Source organism: Topomyia yanbarensis, chromosome 2 (genome assembly GCF_030247195.1).
Source record: "Topomyia yanbarensis strain Yona2022 chromosome 2, ASM3024719v1, whole genome shotgun sequence".
Classification (NCBI taxonomy): Eukaryota; Metazoa; Arthropoda; class Insecta; order Diptera; family Culicidae; genus Topomyia; species Topomyia yanbarensis.
Window position 1 is genome coordinate 189,398,307 of NC_080671.1, and position 17,694 is coordinate 189,416,000.

At 35.0% G+C, this 17,694-nt stretch overlaps 1 protein-coding gene across 1 annotated transcript in view; it reads left to right on the forward strand.

Annotated features, from left to right (window-relative positions):
- The first annotated feature begins 378 nt into the window (after positions 1–378).
- LOC131682486 (myosin-I heavy chain) overlaps positions 379–17,694 on the forward strand; it is a 285,951-nt gene continuing 268,635 nt past the window's right edge. The window contains exon 1 of the mRNA XM_058963986.1: positions 379–1,050. The gene's annotated coding sequence lies outside the window, so the exon portion shown is untranslated. The remainder of the gene's footprint in view (positions 1,051–17,694) is intronic.

Sequence of the window (17,694 nt, forward strand, 5' to 3'; positions counted from 1 at the left end):
TGCACAATACATACCGACACAGAAACAAATTATAACCTCTGAATCGGACATCTTAACGCTAGTGAATAGTAGATAGCTTGAGACGCATGGCTCTCACAGGAGCGACTTTCCAAACGCAAGGTGCTATCACGTGCCAGTGACTTATCCGTGTTTCGTTTGGTGTTTTCATTCAGCAGGATCGTACACAAAACCGGAAAAAAATCTCTCGTGATCGATGCTGTCTTAGCTGAGCATAAAAGAGCAATCGCGGTACAAAAAGTATGAGAATGAGTGTCGGTGCCGAAACAAGTTGAGCAGGAGAACCATCAGAAAAAGAACAGCGTGAAGGAAATTTTTTTGATACGCTTTTCTTTAGATAGTCGCTAGACGTTGATCAAAGCGGATCATTTTATTGCTGTAGGAGGTTGTTTTTGTCGATCGGTGCTTCGTGCTCTATGACGAGTGGTCGCGGTATTTTGTTGTAGTAAACTTCTAAAAGGAAGCGAATGATGTGTGTGGTATTTCTGCCTGTTTCGGAAGCCGACGGCGTTGAAGTTTTGTAGGGATCTATACACAGATCACGAAACTGTGTTTGAAAGACGGAGAAATACTTGTTTAGTGGTCAGAAAAGGCCGAGATTTATAGTTTTGAAGCGTTGTACACTGAATTGTGCACCAGATCAAAGGTCAGAAAATGAAGAAAATGTTCCAATAAGAGTGTATCGGAAGAAATAAAAAAATGATTAAGATTATGTTGGATTAGTGTGTTATTTTTCGAAAAGGCGAGTATTAAACGAGAAGAATTACAGGAAAGTATCTTGAGGCTTGCGACGTGTAGAGGTTTCTCAACGGATTCCATCAGTACTTACGGCTGCGTGAGAGGTCACGCCGTGAACGAGATTGGCACCGGTTGAAAGCGAACCGCGCAAGTGCATTACCTATCAGTATTGAGAAACTGCACGAACGATGAACGGATGAATAAAGAATAATGCACGATTCGGAAGAAATTAAAAGTTGTTTTAGCGATGTGCTGATAATGCTGAGAGAAGTAATGACCAGCTAAACAGGTCCAGTAAGTAGAATTGGTATGCACTTTTCTATTTTGAGAAGGAAAGTATGTAAACAAAATAAATGATTGAATAATTGTTATTGATTGTTCAATAACTTAAGCATATTTTGAGACAGATTTAATGTAAGAAAATACATTCCCAAAATTATTTGAATAATATCCTTGCCAAGTGAGATATCCTGCATTTTATCAATTCAAAGAAGTTTTCTGAGCATTACATCCGGTTGTACAATGGAAATTCATACTAAATATGGCAATTACGTGTTGCACATAGCATATTTATTATTAATTGATATTGTCATGAACGAAGCCTAATTCATCTCGTTTTTACAGGGTGACAACGTGAAAGTGAAACACTCATTTGAAAGTCTTTCTTTGTAATTTTTGCCACACCATGGGGATCCTTTGTGTGTGTTTTGAGAAAGTGGTTTATAGACAGACAGAACCTTGAGTATGCACATGTAATAGATAGAAATATCCACGGATTGTCTAGCAATTCTATTGCCAAGATGTTTGCCAGATTTAGGATACTGCTCAAGATGCATGGAGCAATCCACTTTTTTCGCAAGAAAAACTATTTTGAAATTGACGTTGAACAAGAAAATTTATTGTGGGTATGAGGCAATGGTTGATGGATATCCTAAAGTGCTACAGCGGTCATAGTTTTGGGAGACTTATTGACAAAGGGTGAATTACCAGTTGTCCGGCTATGCTGCAAGCAGAATTTCCATGTTTCATTAGCAACCCTGATTGTCTTGTATTGAATTCTTTTTCAAATCAATTGAATTTAACAGTATAAGAATGCATGATTGGGAGACTGTGAATCATCTGTGTTTTATCACATTTGGTTCAGCTTTGGGATGCATGCAGTGTTTATGGGCTGTAAACAAATACAGTAAGATTCCGTTTTTGGCATGCTCCATTTTTAGCATAGTAAATCTTTTGAAAAATGCTGAATGCACATTTTCTTGTAATATTACTTTTGACTTTATTTCCAAACATAAGAGTCATATTTACTATATTTTATGGGGGCGGTAGCGAATAAAATGAAATGTGTTTTTTTTTTTAATTTTTGTATCTCTACTGAATTTAGAATGAAACATGAGGGGGTGGGCGTGGCGTAGTTGGTAAATCGATTGCCTTGTACGCAGCGCACCTGGGTTCGAGTCCTGACCCCGCGCATAGGGTTAGAAATTTTTCACAAGAGATTTTTCTAACCCGAAGAGGCGAATGACCTTAAGGTTAAAACCTCTATAATCGAAATAAAAAAAAAATGAAACATATTTTTAAATATGTCATTTGAAAATTAAAAATACCTGTTTCGGGATTATATTATTGAACATGCATATTCATTGTGTAGAAATACACTTTTATGAAAAATAACGGATCAAATTCCAAAAATATGCCCATATTAGATCAAGGAAAAATGGGACACTTTTAATGGCCACTTGCTTTTTGATGAATTTGAATACCTATTCTGGTAGCTTGAAACAATACTTTGTCATGGTATTGTTTTGTTTAGGACAGTGATTCTCAACCTGGGGTCCGCGGACCCCCAGGGGGCCGCGAAGTCGTTGCTGGGGGTCGGCGAAGAAAAATATATTTTCTGAGTGCATATTGAAATTTCAGGTCTTGCTTCCTAGCAAACTGAAAATAAAATTTTGATAGCATACAAAATCGATGTTTATCATTGAGGGTCCGCGGCAACCCTTTGTGATTTCTAAGGAATTTTCGTGGCATGAACAAGGATGAGAACCACTGATTTAGGACTCATAAACCCATATCTCCAGAACGAGAATTCCGAACGAAACAATTCGAAAGTGATAAGGATGGGTGGATTGAGACGGTATTGTAATCGAGTATACATGCTTTTGTGCCATCGACAATAATATAATTCCCAACATAGCCTTGACACTCTTTTCTATAGACTTCAATGCAAATGAATACTATTCACAGATATTGCTATACATGAATCGCATTCTCTCTGTCTCTGCACATTTGACCTTATCTTAGTTTACCATTTCCAATTACGCATTGTAATACAGGATCTGAAAATTCTATTCTGCACCAGAATCATTTCTCAGCAATCTGTGACCTAAAAGATATCTTTTAATTTAAAAACAAATTCCTGATTTCTAGATTTTCTGATGACTAATTAAGGCAAATCAATAAAGTAGAAGCATCCAGATAATCTTAAAAATGCCGCCAAGAAAAGAAAAACAAAAATGTGCAAGAATAATGGAATTTTCACAAAAATTTCAGAATATTCTGAAAAAATGGTTCTGGGATTCGCATAATTCGTTTTATTCGTTAACTTCATTTAAAAAACTTTCTTCAAATTTTGTTCTATTTAGTTATTTTTTCAGATCATTCATTTCGTGGATTATATTCGTTTTATTTATTTTTTTCATTTTGAATATTTAACCAGTTTTGAATATACGATTTTAATGATTTATTTCATTTAGCATTCTTTTTATTCATTTTGTTCATTTGAGCTCATTTTATCTATTGTATTAATTTCATTCTTTGAATGCATTCCGACCAGTTTATTATCTCATGCACCTTATTTGTATCATTCATTTAATTTATTCGCTTTTTCATGTCATGAAATTTTATGTTATTTTCCGGTTCACACATTTTATTCATTTTAATAATCTGACTAATTTTGTTCATTTCATCCAGAACAAAATTAGACACAATTTAACTTATTTTTTTTAGTATATTATTTTTTAATATCGTTGATTTTTTATTTTAATCATTTTATTGTTTAAAAAGATTAAAAGTGAAAAAAAATGATAAAATAGAAAGAATTTTTTTTTAATTTTATATTTTTTTCATTTCGTTTATTTTGTTCATTCTATTTGTTTTTTTTATTTTATTAATCCTCTGCTTGCTCTGTTATTTATGAATAAAAACGTTTTCAAACAGTTAGACAATATTTCCTTACAAAAACAAATAAAAATAATATCTGTGACTGTTACCGTTTATTTTAGCGCTAATAGTTACAAGAAATATCCGTAGAACGGAAGTTATTGCAATTTTTTTGATTGAATTTCACTGGAGCAGTACTGCCAGAAAGATTTTCAGTTATCGGTGAAAAATTGTATTTGATTTTCGTTGTCTTTAAATGTTTTTGAAAATTGATTAATCTAATTTAATCAATTTAGACTGCTTTCGGTTACCCTTTCTGCTCAATTGACCTATTGAAAATATTGCAGGAGATGTGCATTTAGGATCGGTATGTAAAAATTGAGCAGCTTCTAACACGTATCATGATAAAAACAGGTTTTTCGTGTTTCTTTACTCCAACACGGTTTTGGAACCCTATATGTGCTAGAAAAATATTAGGTATGAAAGCGTTAATTTTATCCATATTATTCATATTATTTGTCTTATTAATTTAATTTTTTGGTTTTATTGATATTATTTGTTTTATTAATTTTAATCAATTTATTAAATTTTTAATTTTTCCCAGTTCACCCATTTTATTCAGTCTCTTCATTTAATTAATTCGGTTCAGTCGGTTCTTTTTATTATTGGATGACAGTTGGTTAGCGGTGAACGAAAATGAAATCGTGCGACTAGCGAAACATTCTTGATATATACAAACAGTTGGTAAAATAACGAAACACATTCGTTCTAATCACGAAAAATATTTTCGTTGTCTACGTTGAATTTAAGGGGGAGGGAGGATTAAGGGTTTCTCCGTAAAAAAAATCAGTTTTTTTGTCAATTTTTTTAGAAAGGTGGGTGAAGCGAATTAATCGAAACTTTTGTACATTATACAAAATTATCATTTCAAACACATTCTGTAATTTGTTCATCAAAAATGTCAACTAGCGACTCGGTGACGAAGCTTTTTGTGGAACGTCTCTGGGTGAAGCCCATCTTTCTAAAAAAATTGACCAAAAAACCGGTTTTTTTACGCTGGAACCCTTACTCCCCTCCCCCCTAATTGCAATGTACACTAAATAGTTAAAAATCACGAAAATTTCCGTTTAAATCACTAAAAATAGTTTTGATTTCTACGATAAATTTCGCACAATGCACACCAAACATGCAAAAATCATTAAAATTTTTGCTTAAATCACGAAAAATTGTTTACCTACGATAAATGTCGTGCATCGTACACTAAATATGCAAAATTAAAATTTTCGTTTAAATCACGAAAAATAGTTTTGATTTCTACGATGAATTTCGTGCAATGTACACTAAATATTTAAAAATCACGAAAAAATTTGGTTTCAATCACGAAAAATCGTTCATCAAGTCGCCATGTTTTTAGATCGTGAAATGAACGGAACCAACTATTTACAATGCACGAAAATTCTTCGTTGCAGAAAACGACGAAGAAAGTCGTGCATTGTGTAATAATTTTCTTTCTATTTACGAATTTATTTTATCGGTGTATCATACCATTACACATACACATTAACCAAGAAGCACTATCATGTGCATACAGACTGGAGGTGACCATGTTAATTTTTTTTTTTATTTCAATTATAGAGGTTTTAACCTTAAGGTCATTCGCCTCTTTCGGGTTAGAAAAATCTCTTAGGAAAAATTTCTAACCCTATGTGCGGGGTCGGGACTCGAACCCAGGTGCGCTGCGTACAAGGCAATCGATTTACCAATACGCTACGCCCACTCCCCACCATGTTGATCTTACTACCAGTCATACACGACTATGGTCACATATGGTTACATAGGGCGAAGTAATTATTGTTTCCAGCGTTATTACACTCACTTGTAGTTTTACTTACAGAACATTCCATGTGAAGATTCCGTTTCGAGATCAGGGGTTGTCTGGCTATAATGAGAGACAATAACAAACGCAAGTGGTCTGTTATACTGACGGCCTTCTGATAGAGGGCGTGCTAGTGCTAGTGGCCAACAACAACAAGTTTGACAAAGGAAACGATTCGGTCTTGGGCTACAACCGAGCACAGCTATTGGTCAATCTACAAACGTGTCGTCAAACAAAAGCTTTTTTTTTAAACCTTACCAGTGATTTCGCAAAACTTCGTACACTTTTTGAAACAATACCGTGGCGTGCTGATCAGGGCTTTAACCGGCAACTACACACTTAATTAACACATTCTTACTATTCAGCGCACTGAGTCATTTTCATGTGATGTTTGTGAATCCGACTTTTTATATGCAACTGCCCAGCAGCAACGCAATTGCGATTTCGAGGTTTGGTTGACCTTACATAGACGACTGTAACATACTAAAGCTTTTCATCCCGCGTGGTATAGAACATTAGGCTTTCTCGCAGGCGATTTGAACTACTTGTGAGTTAAACTTACTTGCTGTTTATTTTTGTGTCGACTGCATACGGGGAACAAGCCATTTGAGTCAGTTTATTTTGATTCCTGTTTACTGAATTATAGATTTACACCAAGACCATTCAATTAAATAGAGTCACCTTCTGTGCTTGGTTGAGTTATCTTTAGGTTGTGCATCTTAAAACTAGTTGTTTAATATTTGATTGAAATTAACCATATACCTTACTGACACTGTTGACATTTAGATCACATGCCTCATGTATAATTTGTCTGAGATCAAGAATAAAAATTATAAATTAGGAACTAAATAAAGACTAATAATCCAAATGAAATTTCTAATGTTTTCTAAATATTTTAAATCATATTTACAACCAAATTGATCTGCATTCTCTAGTTTTAGTTATAATAAAAATTGAATCGATTCCCCATGTGTTTTAAAGTGTTTGCCTAGTTTACTCCATTTTTTTCCTTTAGTTTCAAGATAGTCCCCTAGAGTACATGGGTGGCACAAGGATGTATGGAAAAAATAAAATACCGCAGAACCAAGTTAGACAAATTTTCAATTATCCAACGAATCAAATTTGTTGGAGGATATTTTAGCACAATCGATTCGAAGTTTGTATGGAGTTTACTATGAGAAAACAATGCATTTTCAGTAAATTCATAAATATGTCGTCTGGTGCCCCTGAAAAATATATTGTATGCTACATTCTATAGATTTAGTCAAGTAGAACAACTTCTTCTGAAGACAGTTCATAGCTATGTCAGATTGTTCATGAGTTATTGCAAAATTAAACTTTCGCAGCCCTGAATGTTATGAAAATAGTGCTGTCTCAAGTGAACCTTGACGTATTTGTAGTGGTCACCAGTTGTACCGTTGGTGTAAAGCGGAAATATAGTTCAGATGGTATCATTAGAAAAACCACATCCCTATGGAGCAGGAACTAAAACTGCTAGGTATCGAGTGCCCAGTGAACAGAAGGTAGGTGAATTGAGCAAGTCTGGCCAGCAAGAGAGTGTCTCCGGTCATGAAGCACGATTTGCTTTTAACCAAAACTTTTGACCGGAGCATCCAGGGACTAAGATTGGAGTAGCATCGTGAAGATAATATTAGAACATAACTTTGCCAAAAATACAATAAAAGGTGTTCACTACACAGCATTTCGCCTCAAGGTAAATAACACGTCAGAAATAACAGTTATGGTCTCCCTTATTACTTTATTTGAAACTAACAATTTTACATGATAACGTTCCCACTTCATAGGAAGCAAAAAAATTAAGAACCGTGTTCATGTCCTTCGCATTGGTTGTTTAGGATGCTTGCATTTGAACTATCAAACCGCCTTTGCTGATAGCAGCATAATTCGGTTTATGTCTAACATATCACTGTTAACTTGATTAAAGTATCAGTCAGAGTTTCCAGATAAATTCATAATTCACCAACGATGTAGGCACTTAAGCATTGTGTGACTTTTGAACAAGCCGTCGTACCCTATTACTCTAGCCTATGGGGAAGTTGTACACTGAACTTGTAGATACGAGTATGCCGGAATAAGCATTGCACATATTTTAAAAATAAATAGGGAAGTCTAAGAAATATTTAGCAATGTTGATTGTTTATCCACGTTAAATCACATACAAACTTGAAACCATTTGTGTAAAATATAGTGCAACCTATCATATTTTGCATAGTTAAATGAGGTCTTATTATCGGTACAACCTTTCCAGGTTGGATTTTCCAGTTTTCAACTGCAACAGCGAGTAGTTCTAGATCGGTTCCACTGAATTCTAAAATTTGTGCTACCCTAAGTCTAAAATAGTCTCTTAGTATTTAAAAGAGCTTTCAGATAAATTTCTAGTATATCCCCATAATTTTCAAGAAATTTAAAAAGTATGTAGAAAACATCGGCACCTTCAAGCTAACGTACCGTGTCCTATCAAATAAAAAGATTATAAAAATTCCGTTTATTGCGTCCTTTCACACACATTAACAGAACGAAGCAAACACACAATGCTCTGCAGATCAATTACGCTTACATTAGATTTAATTTAGATTAATTTGCAGTTCGTGGAATGCGCAATTAAGTTCCTATCTGCAAAACATTTTGAATTCATGTATCAGGTAACTACCCGTATTCATTAATTTTATTTTCGCTGAAAGCTTCCTTTATGTCAAATACTTAAATTTAATCATTCAAATATGGAAAAAATCAAATTTATTCCCCTGTGCGGCCTAGCATATCCTATTCACGATTGGTATCAGAAGCTTTAAAATGCGCACAACTGCAGTGCCCCAGTGTAACCAAGGTTGAGGTGTAAGGTCACGCTCAAATTCCACCAAGTGAATTCTGCAGAGCACATCAATAGTTATGATTTGCAGCAGTTTGCTCGAATCGCAACCTAGAGCCTTTCGCTGGCACTCGACTGGCAATGCAATGGCAGTTCTACATGGTCGCAAGATTTATGGCCCATTCCATGGATCCGCTCGCTCATAACTTGGCCTTTTCCCGATTCGAATGCCGCTGCTTTCTGTGCAGTAGAGGGTGGTGGCTGGTTGGCGCGCAAGTAATTTCATTTATTATTTTCCCATCATAAATCTTCCACTCGGCTGGTTGAGATGAATCCCCCCAATAATCCAGCGAGTGGTTTCAGTCGTTGCTGCCGTTCACATCGTCATTACACGTTCGCTGATGATCCTGCTCATACACACATACATGTATTATGCTTCGAAAAACAAAAACTTGTACGCTTCGTCCAGCAGCAACCAGTTGCTGTTACATACTTCGATCCATATCCGATCGTGTCGTATTTGAGAAATTCATAAATCACCAGACACGGCATGCGCTTCTCTTGGAAATATCGCCCGTTTTCCTTCGGGAGATTTTCTTCACCCACCTTGCCTTATCTTGTGTTTTCGTTCGCTTCCTTCGGCTGGGTTTTAGTTCTCCTGTTTCGCACACATCACGAATCAACAGAAAATAACATGTTTTGGGGAGCTTTCTGTTGTTGCTTATGGCTATCAGCTTAGTAACGAAAAGGCGGATTAAAATTATAGGTTGTGCAAATAATAAATAATAATGGGACGCGTGAATCGCTGTAGGATCGGTATGTTTCCAAGAGTGAAGTAAAACGGTTTCTTGAATGTTTTGTGATGTATTTACTGTATTAAAAGTGAGCCATCTCGTTGCGGTATCTCACGTTCGAGCAGATTGACTGTACCATCTAGCAAACCGGCCTCAAGCTTTAAAAATTGTCACGTTCTCTTTAACATTAAAAATGTTTTTAAATCGTTTAAAGGCAATCAGAATTGAATAATTTCTAAAATTGTAGAATTTAGAAGCTTGATATCTTCGAAGAAATTTGTAAGTATAAAAAGACTCATCTTCGATATGATAATCTTGACAATTAAAAATCCTAGAGCTAAGTTGGAGGATTGACTGTTATAAAAACTAATTTATGAATTCGACGTTTTTTGTTTTCGAAGTCATTGAAAAAGTTACTATAAACAACTTTGTTAAAGAGATCAGAGCTCTATATAATCAGAGTATCGAGATGCAAAGGGGTTTGTGAATGATCCTTTAAAACCAGTTGTTATAATTTAACCCTTTCATGCCCAACATTTTTTAGTACATATAGAGTTCCTACACTACTTCAAAAACTTCCGATGATTCCAAATTTCTTTATTTTTGCGATTGTTGTATCGTGGCTAACTTTATCACATGTGGCTGATAGGTTGGTGTAAACAATATCAGTTTGTCTGTTATGTAGGATGTTAGATACGGCAGGTTAGTCGCTGTTCAACGTCCAGACGTCAGGCCATGTTGATCGTCGATTAGGTACTGCTTACATTAAAATATTCGCGGTTTATCTGCAACATGGACAAATGCCTCTTTCCTCTTTCTCAAAAAACAGTGTTTCAACTTTTTATTTTTCTTCTGTAGGAAGGTTTTGCAATCGACTCAAACGTCGACTTATTAACGGAAGTCCGAAGGGCTTGGGGTCTTGGTGTACCATTCGAGTCAAAAAAATTTCGAGCGTAAAATTTCACCTTTATTTCTCAGAGATGGCCTTACTGATTAGCCTAAATTTAGTCTCAACCTTCTCACCGGTTGTTATGGAATTTTCGGTTGATTGAACTTCCGGTTCCGGAGTTACGGGTTGAAAATTGCGGTCACCCAAAGAATTCCCATATAAACTGATATCACCAACATGGCCAAATGATACAATACGTATTAGAATAAAAAAAGGACGTTCAACTAATACAAATTTACTAGTATTCGTCAACTACTCATTTATTGCAATGGAGAATGGAAACTACATTGAAGCTCTTCACACAGACTTTAGCAAGGCATTTGATCGTATCGACATACCCTTGCTATTATTCAAACTGGAAAATTAGGAATTAAACCAATCTCTCAAATCCTATTTTACTAACCGTCAACAAATAGTTAGATTCAAAGGGAAAAAATCGAATCCTATTCAAGTAACATCAGGAGTTCCTCAAGGCTCCCATTTAGGCCCTCTTTTGTTTATTTTATTCGTAAACGACATTTCATTCATTCGCAAAAACATAAAAGTTCTTATCTATGCCGACGACATGAAGCTCTTTTTAGAAATTAGGAACGAACAAGACATAAAGATATTACAGGAAGAAATACATATGTTTTATCTATGGTGTAACAAAAGCCTTCTGCAACTAAACGTAAAAAATGTAATACAATAACTTTTAGTAGGAAACGAAATACACCTGACATTTCAATCACTCTAGGGAATCAAGTGGTACAAAAGTGCGAAAGAGTTAAAGATTTGGGAGTCATTCTAGATTCAAAATTAACATTCATTGACCATTACAACACAATCATCAAAAGAGCAAATAGCATGCTTGGATTTATAAATAGGGGAGCGGGGGCTAGTTGGCGGTTGGGGTAAGTTGGCGGAATCCCTTTTTCTCTGTTTCTATTAGACATATTTATAGCGCTGCCTCTTCCTGTGTAGCTCAAGTTATGTGAAACCCATTATCCAATGTGTTTTTGTTGCAAAGCGATTCGGTGGAAGTTGTGGGTGATATTGTATTTTGGAGCATACCAAGTAAATTTTCTAAATTTTAAATACTTTGCGTTATTTAGGGTGATTTTCAATCAATTTCCCAAATGATTATATTTTTCGATAGCACGTGAAAAGAGCTTTCAGTATCCGTATAGATATTACATCTATCCATCAACAAAAGTTATTTTTTAAATAGTTTTTAATATAGTATGCGGTTGGGGTAAGTTGGCGGTGCTGCACGCGGGGTAAGTTGGCGGTACTATTTACAGTGCAAGAAAGTCATCAAAAATTTTTATTTCTGGAATTCACTCCAAAGTAGGAAATCGTTTTCTTGTGTATCTATTTGTGTGTCAATGCAGGAGACATTTATTCCGGCCAATCGGATAAAGAATTTCGAAAATTTGCTTTTTAATAGGGAGTACGCGTCAAAGTCAAAATACCGGGATATTGAAACTGAAATATAATAGCAAATGGCGGTTAATATACAGTTTTCTTAAAAATTCAGCACGTTCCAGAAGAACTCATGAAGTATTTGATTCTCCATTTGATTGCTTAGCTTTTGGAGTATCATCACATACCGCCAACTTACCCCGAGGCCGGGGTAAGTTGGCGGGTTTTCCGCGTCACATATTTTTGTCTCTAAAAATGAAGACAATGCATCAAACACTTTAAAAAAAATCAGAGATGTTGCCAACAATCTGCTCTTTCATGCCGCGTGTTCTATTTTGCAAGATCTACCTATATCAAAGCAGTAAAAATTGAAAACTGATAACACCGCCAACTAGCCCCGGTCTCCCCTACAATCAAAGTAGCTCTTTGACCACATTTGCCACCTATTACGATGCTTGATAGCCTCGGGAAGTGCGCCATGTTCACAAGCTAATGTAACACTTATTTTTCAGTGAATTCTTGACCGAATTTTGCAAATTTTGATCATAAAAATTCCTGACATGCTAAAGACAAACTGCAAGCGCTATTTTTCTTCTACTTTACGACAAAGTAAGTAAGGACTTAAGCACATCCGGTTTGGGTTTTGTCTTCTTGTGATAGTTTTTTCACGGGCAATACTTTTTTCATCCAACGCAACGTCTTACTGATAGCAATTAGTGGTACTCGAAATTCCTTTCCGGAAATTCAGCGATCGAAGATCAGCAACGTCGCTCTGAATTCTTTAATCATTCTAGATAGACTCATACTACCTTCAGTGAAGTTGTAGACGATAAGTTTTAGAAAAGTTTGCTGAAGACATGTATGCTCTATCTGTCATATTTTTCATTTTACAACGAATTTAAAATCAATGGTTAGGGTGTTTCTTAGAAAATCTGTTTTATTTGAATAACTTTTACAGTATTGAAATAAAACTGAAGTAGTTTTCAGGCAACTTTAAGATTGTTTTCGGGCGAATAATTTGTTTCATGGCACGACACATTTAACTATTATCGTTGAAAAGTTATGAGCACTTTTTTCAAAGTTGGCGTTCTTTCGAATACCCATATCATTAACTGGGGCAAACAAAATATTATTCGTTTTCAACTACATATAAGGTATAATTGAGCAAAAAATGGCGAGCACGATATTTTTAAAAATTTCGCAAAACTGATTTCAAAAAATCAATTTTGTATATTATTAGTATTTATATCTTTGAATAATAGAAGTTAGTGTTTTGATGTATTAGAAGAAAATATTCGTCTTCCAGAAATTTGGCTTTTCAGAATTGACCCTTGGTAGTATGTTTAAATTACCTTCATGGTGGACAATTTAAAATGTATAGTTTCGCTTTCATGATAAAATTATGTAGTTTACAATACTTTTCTATTATTTTAAATAGTAGATAGGGCGGTTCTAAATTTACTAAATGTACTTTTCATTTTACAAGAAAAAAATTTGAGCGTTTCTTAAAAATGTTTTTTTATTATATAACTGCAGTTTTGATTCATTAAGATGATTTTAGATATACTTCCAGATATTTCGAAGGAGAACAGTTTGACTCAACATACTGAACCTCTAACTTCTTTCATTAGAAAATTATATATACTTTTTACTGTAAATTAACTAAGTAGTAAGTAAACATTGCAGGATATACTAAAATATCGTATTTGGCAATTTTTGGTCATCTATGCTACAAAGCATATTTCATATGACAGCAACAATATTTAAAGTTAAGTTAATTGAAGCTAATCTATTTTATTAGATATTTGAAAGTTTTATTTTTTATGTAAAAGTTTTCATAACTTTGAAACTAAAAACGTTTAGTAGTTTTCTGTATAAAAACCAATTATGCGCGCTGAAATAATCTACAAATTATCTGAAGGGTACTTCAGAGCAAAATTAAAACTACGTAAGTTATTTAAATAAAACCGTTTTTTAAGGAACATCCTAAAGCTTACTCCTTAGCTTTGTTGTGTAATAGGAAGTAAAAAAATGGAGCTTTCGTGTCTTCAGCATTTTTTTAAATGTGTTGTTCTATAACTTCATCGAAGACAGTCAAACTCTATCACGAACCGTTAAAAAGTTCTGTTTTAAATCTTGCTAAAATTAGAATACCCCCCTCGCTTATTACGCAACAAATTCCGGGAATTTTTTTTCTTCTGTGGAAACATGTTACGTAACGATCTAGCTTACTCCCCCTCCCCTATCTGTTACGACATGACACAATTTGTTGTACCCCCTCTCTACCTTTAAAAGCGTTACGTAATTTATGAATGGTCCCTTAGCTTCTGTTTAAACGGAAATAAGGTCCTTGCATTTCACAACATCTTTCCTAAACATATTATTAGGGTAAGTTATGTAGTTTTATCAAAAAGTTAAAATTCCTACTAAATGTGCATTCTAGACCACTGTGCTCTTCAATCGGCGATGATTCCTCGAAATCCCCTCCCTCTTTTCATCAGTCACATTTCGTAATCTGACATCATGCTTCGATTTTGATACACGGCGGATATGTTTACTGTCAGGTCTTATTAAATCGTATGACAGATTTGATGATTGTGTCTGCCGTATGATCCATCACGACCTGTTTCTTTGGAACAGCGTTGACATCGATGAAGAGGGACGCAGGAGTTGGTAAAAAATATGCTCGCACACACACACTGGAGATAGATCAACCTACAGCGGGCAGAAGAAGTAGAAAAAGTATGGTTGGTAGACGCCGTCTTTCAAAAGAAAGAACTGGTCGTGAGCAGGTCCAGGAGAAAAGAAATAGGTCTACGCCGGTCAATTGCGAATGCTGCGGCGCGTTGACAAACCTTATCGGGGAATTAGCTGGGATGAGGTGACACTAAATATTTTCTCCTGTCCGATGGGATTGTGCGTGAAAGGAGAAACGTTTAGTTTTTTATCGACAACATCCGTAGAAAATAGGGTCGTTCAATGTACAGCACGTTTTGTTTTTATATGATAGTCTCTGAATTTTGACGACACGCTACTGCTTTCCGTCAACGTATAAATCTACAGAATAAATACTAACCAAAGATTGGATCAGTGATACAGGAACCCTCAAATTAAAAATTTGATTGATGGTGTTCAATGCCTACATATACATTGACGATTGGAAACCCACAATGAATTCAATTTGACAAGATGGAAGGTGATACATCAACGTGCTTGACATTTTTGTCAAGGTTTTATCTGATTCTAACAAAACACATCTATAATAACGCCAACTTTCTAATAAAACGTTACTTTGTGTACGGTGAAAAGACAGCTGCATTGTAATATGATACTTGATTCCTGGACAATTTCTGATGAGCTCTAATTTTACGTTATAGATTGAAAATAATCGAAGGGTATCGACTACAGTTCCAGTGCACGAATTGTAGGTAGACCGCAGTGTACCCACAAGTAGATTCTGAATATTTTAATTGCGAAAAGTAGATTTTAAAATGTGTTTTATTGGGCATCATTACCATAACAATTTGCACTTTTAAAACGGTTCATTGTCGACACTGTATAGGTCCGTGCAAGACATCTCAAACTATTATGGAAAATAGTGAGTATTAGTTATTTAGCAGAGTATGTATCAGAGCAGAGCAGAGTATCCCCATTCGATTTCAGCACTTCGATGTGCAATGCAGTAACTGTAACCCGTCGACCTGTGTGGTACGCACTGAAGTGTTGAAAAATGAGTATAATTAAATGCGAATAGTAATTGAGCGATAAAGCGCTGGGCGAAACTCATTAGCACAGGCCCTTTCACGAGCCAGGTCGCGCGCAAACATAATCAATTTGAAAGAGTATGATTAAGAGTTCGTGCGTTGGGCCGTGAACGCAACCTACCTGGTGTCTGATCCGGATTAAATTAATTCATTCGTTCGTTCGACCAATTGCTCGATCAACCTGTTTTTCTTATTTTTTTTTAAAAACTGATCGATCATTGAATCGTGCGGACATCGCTGTCATTCCACAGTTCCAAATCTGTCACCAGATAGTTTCACAGCAATTAAATACCTACAACCAGTTATCGTTTTAAATGTCCGCTTGTCGGGTATTGAGACATCAGTGATAGATTATCGCAAACTCATACTACTAGTGGTGGTTTCGCTTAGTGCTGAAAGATCACGAATAAGCACCCATGGTGACATACCGCAACCAGTTGCGGAACGAATCGAATAAAATCGAACTTGATCTTACCTTCGTTGGCATCCTTACATTTCGCGTACTCCATGGGCGATGATGGCAATTGTTAACAGCTTCCAAATGTTAGTTCGGGATTAAACACCCACGATCATATAGCGAAAAACAGAATCATGTTTCATCTATATGGAACTCAGATTTACATGTACTAAACGCCGATTTAATCTACCTAACAGTGCGATAAGGCCCGTCTTGTGTAAAGTACTAAAAATATTTTTTTTCTTTGAATTTATTTGAAACGGTTCAATATGTTAGCATAACTGAGCCGTGGATCTTTCGCGTTTTTAAAAGTTGTTAAAATAATAAAATAACACAAAGTTGAGACTTGAGATCCTTTTTTGGCGGTCTTTTCTCCGCGAGTTTTGGATCAGTCCATGTGCCTTCTCTCGCGTTGTCGTTCATGTCTTTGTCCCCATCGCTACTGCTTTCTTACTGTTCAGTGTTTGAAATTCTAATTTATTTCTTGTTCTTACGGGTCGCTGTTGAAAATCCGTCTTCATAGGTAATTGTTTCTTTATTGATGGTGTTGTTTTGCAGGCCTTTGACTCAATCGCTTTTGCTACGCTGTTGGCTATGACAATTTATTTAGTGGTACTGGAAACAATCGCTGTTGAGTTAGGTCGTCTGACGTCAATTTCTTCGGGCGTAATTTTTCTTAATGAATAGTAATTGCATGTGCTATGTTTTCATCGGTGGCAATGTATGTTTTAAGAGAGGTTTATGCGGTTTTATGAATCAAATTAGCCCAGAGTTTTGTCGAAATTTACATACGAAAAATGCTGCTCAGAGCTTTAACCGGCTACTGAAAACTCAAGATTGTGAATTGACGTATTCATATAGTGTTATGGCTATCTTATAACTATACACACCTAGAAAAAAATCGTTTCAATTCACGTCTCCTGACCCTGACATATACGAGCATCAAAAATGATTTAGTTTTACGTTTGATTTTAATTTTCAATTACAGTGAATTTCGTAAATCACCTAATTTTACTCCACATATAGCGTTTTTTCTGTATTGTTTTTTGTGTCATTTTTGTATAGCTTTCAATTGGTTTACAATATCGCCTTGATGTAAAAGAGAAAGTTACAGGAAATGTTATGGGCTTTTTGAAAATTGTTGTTGATGGAGAAACGCGAATAACTTCTGAAATGGCCGTAATAAAACAAAAGAATTGTGTTGTTAAAACAAAATTTAGGATATCTCGAGAACTACAACATTTCAGAAAATTTTGTTATTAGCATTTTGATTTAAAATGGCGTTTAGAATCATATTCAAAAAGAAAATTGTATTTTCAACTGCAAATAGTATGAATTATAAAAATATGTCAAAAGTTGTTGTTAGGAAAACTTTTTTATTGAAAGCTTCTCCATGATCCAAATAAACTGAAAAAGTTTTTTTTAACGTCTTTGAAACGATAAACATTAGATTTTTGACATTTTATGAAGGGTAACAAGAATAACTTTTAAAAATTACATAATCACACAAATTAACTGTTTATGTTGGAACAAAATTCCAAATATCTCGAAAATTATCGCATTTTCGAAGATTTTTGTTAAATGCATTTTGATTTTAAACAAAACTTTGAATTATATTAATTAGAAAAAATGGTTTTTTTTGCAATTTAAATTTTCAACACAAATTTTAGTTTTTATGACATAACATTTTTTCTGTGTATAT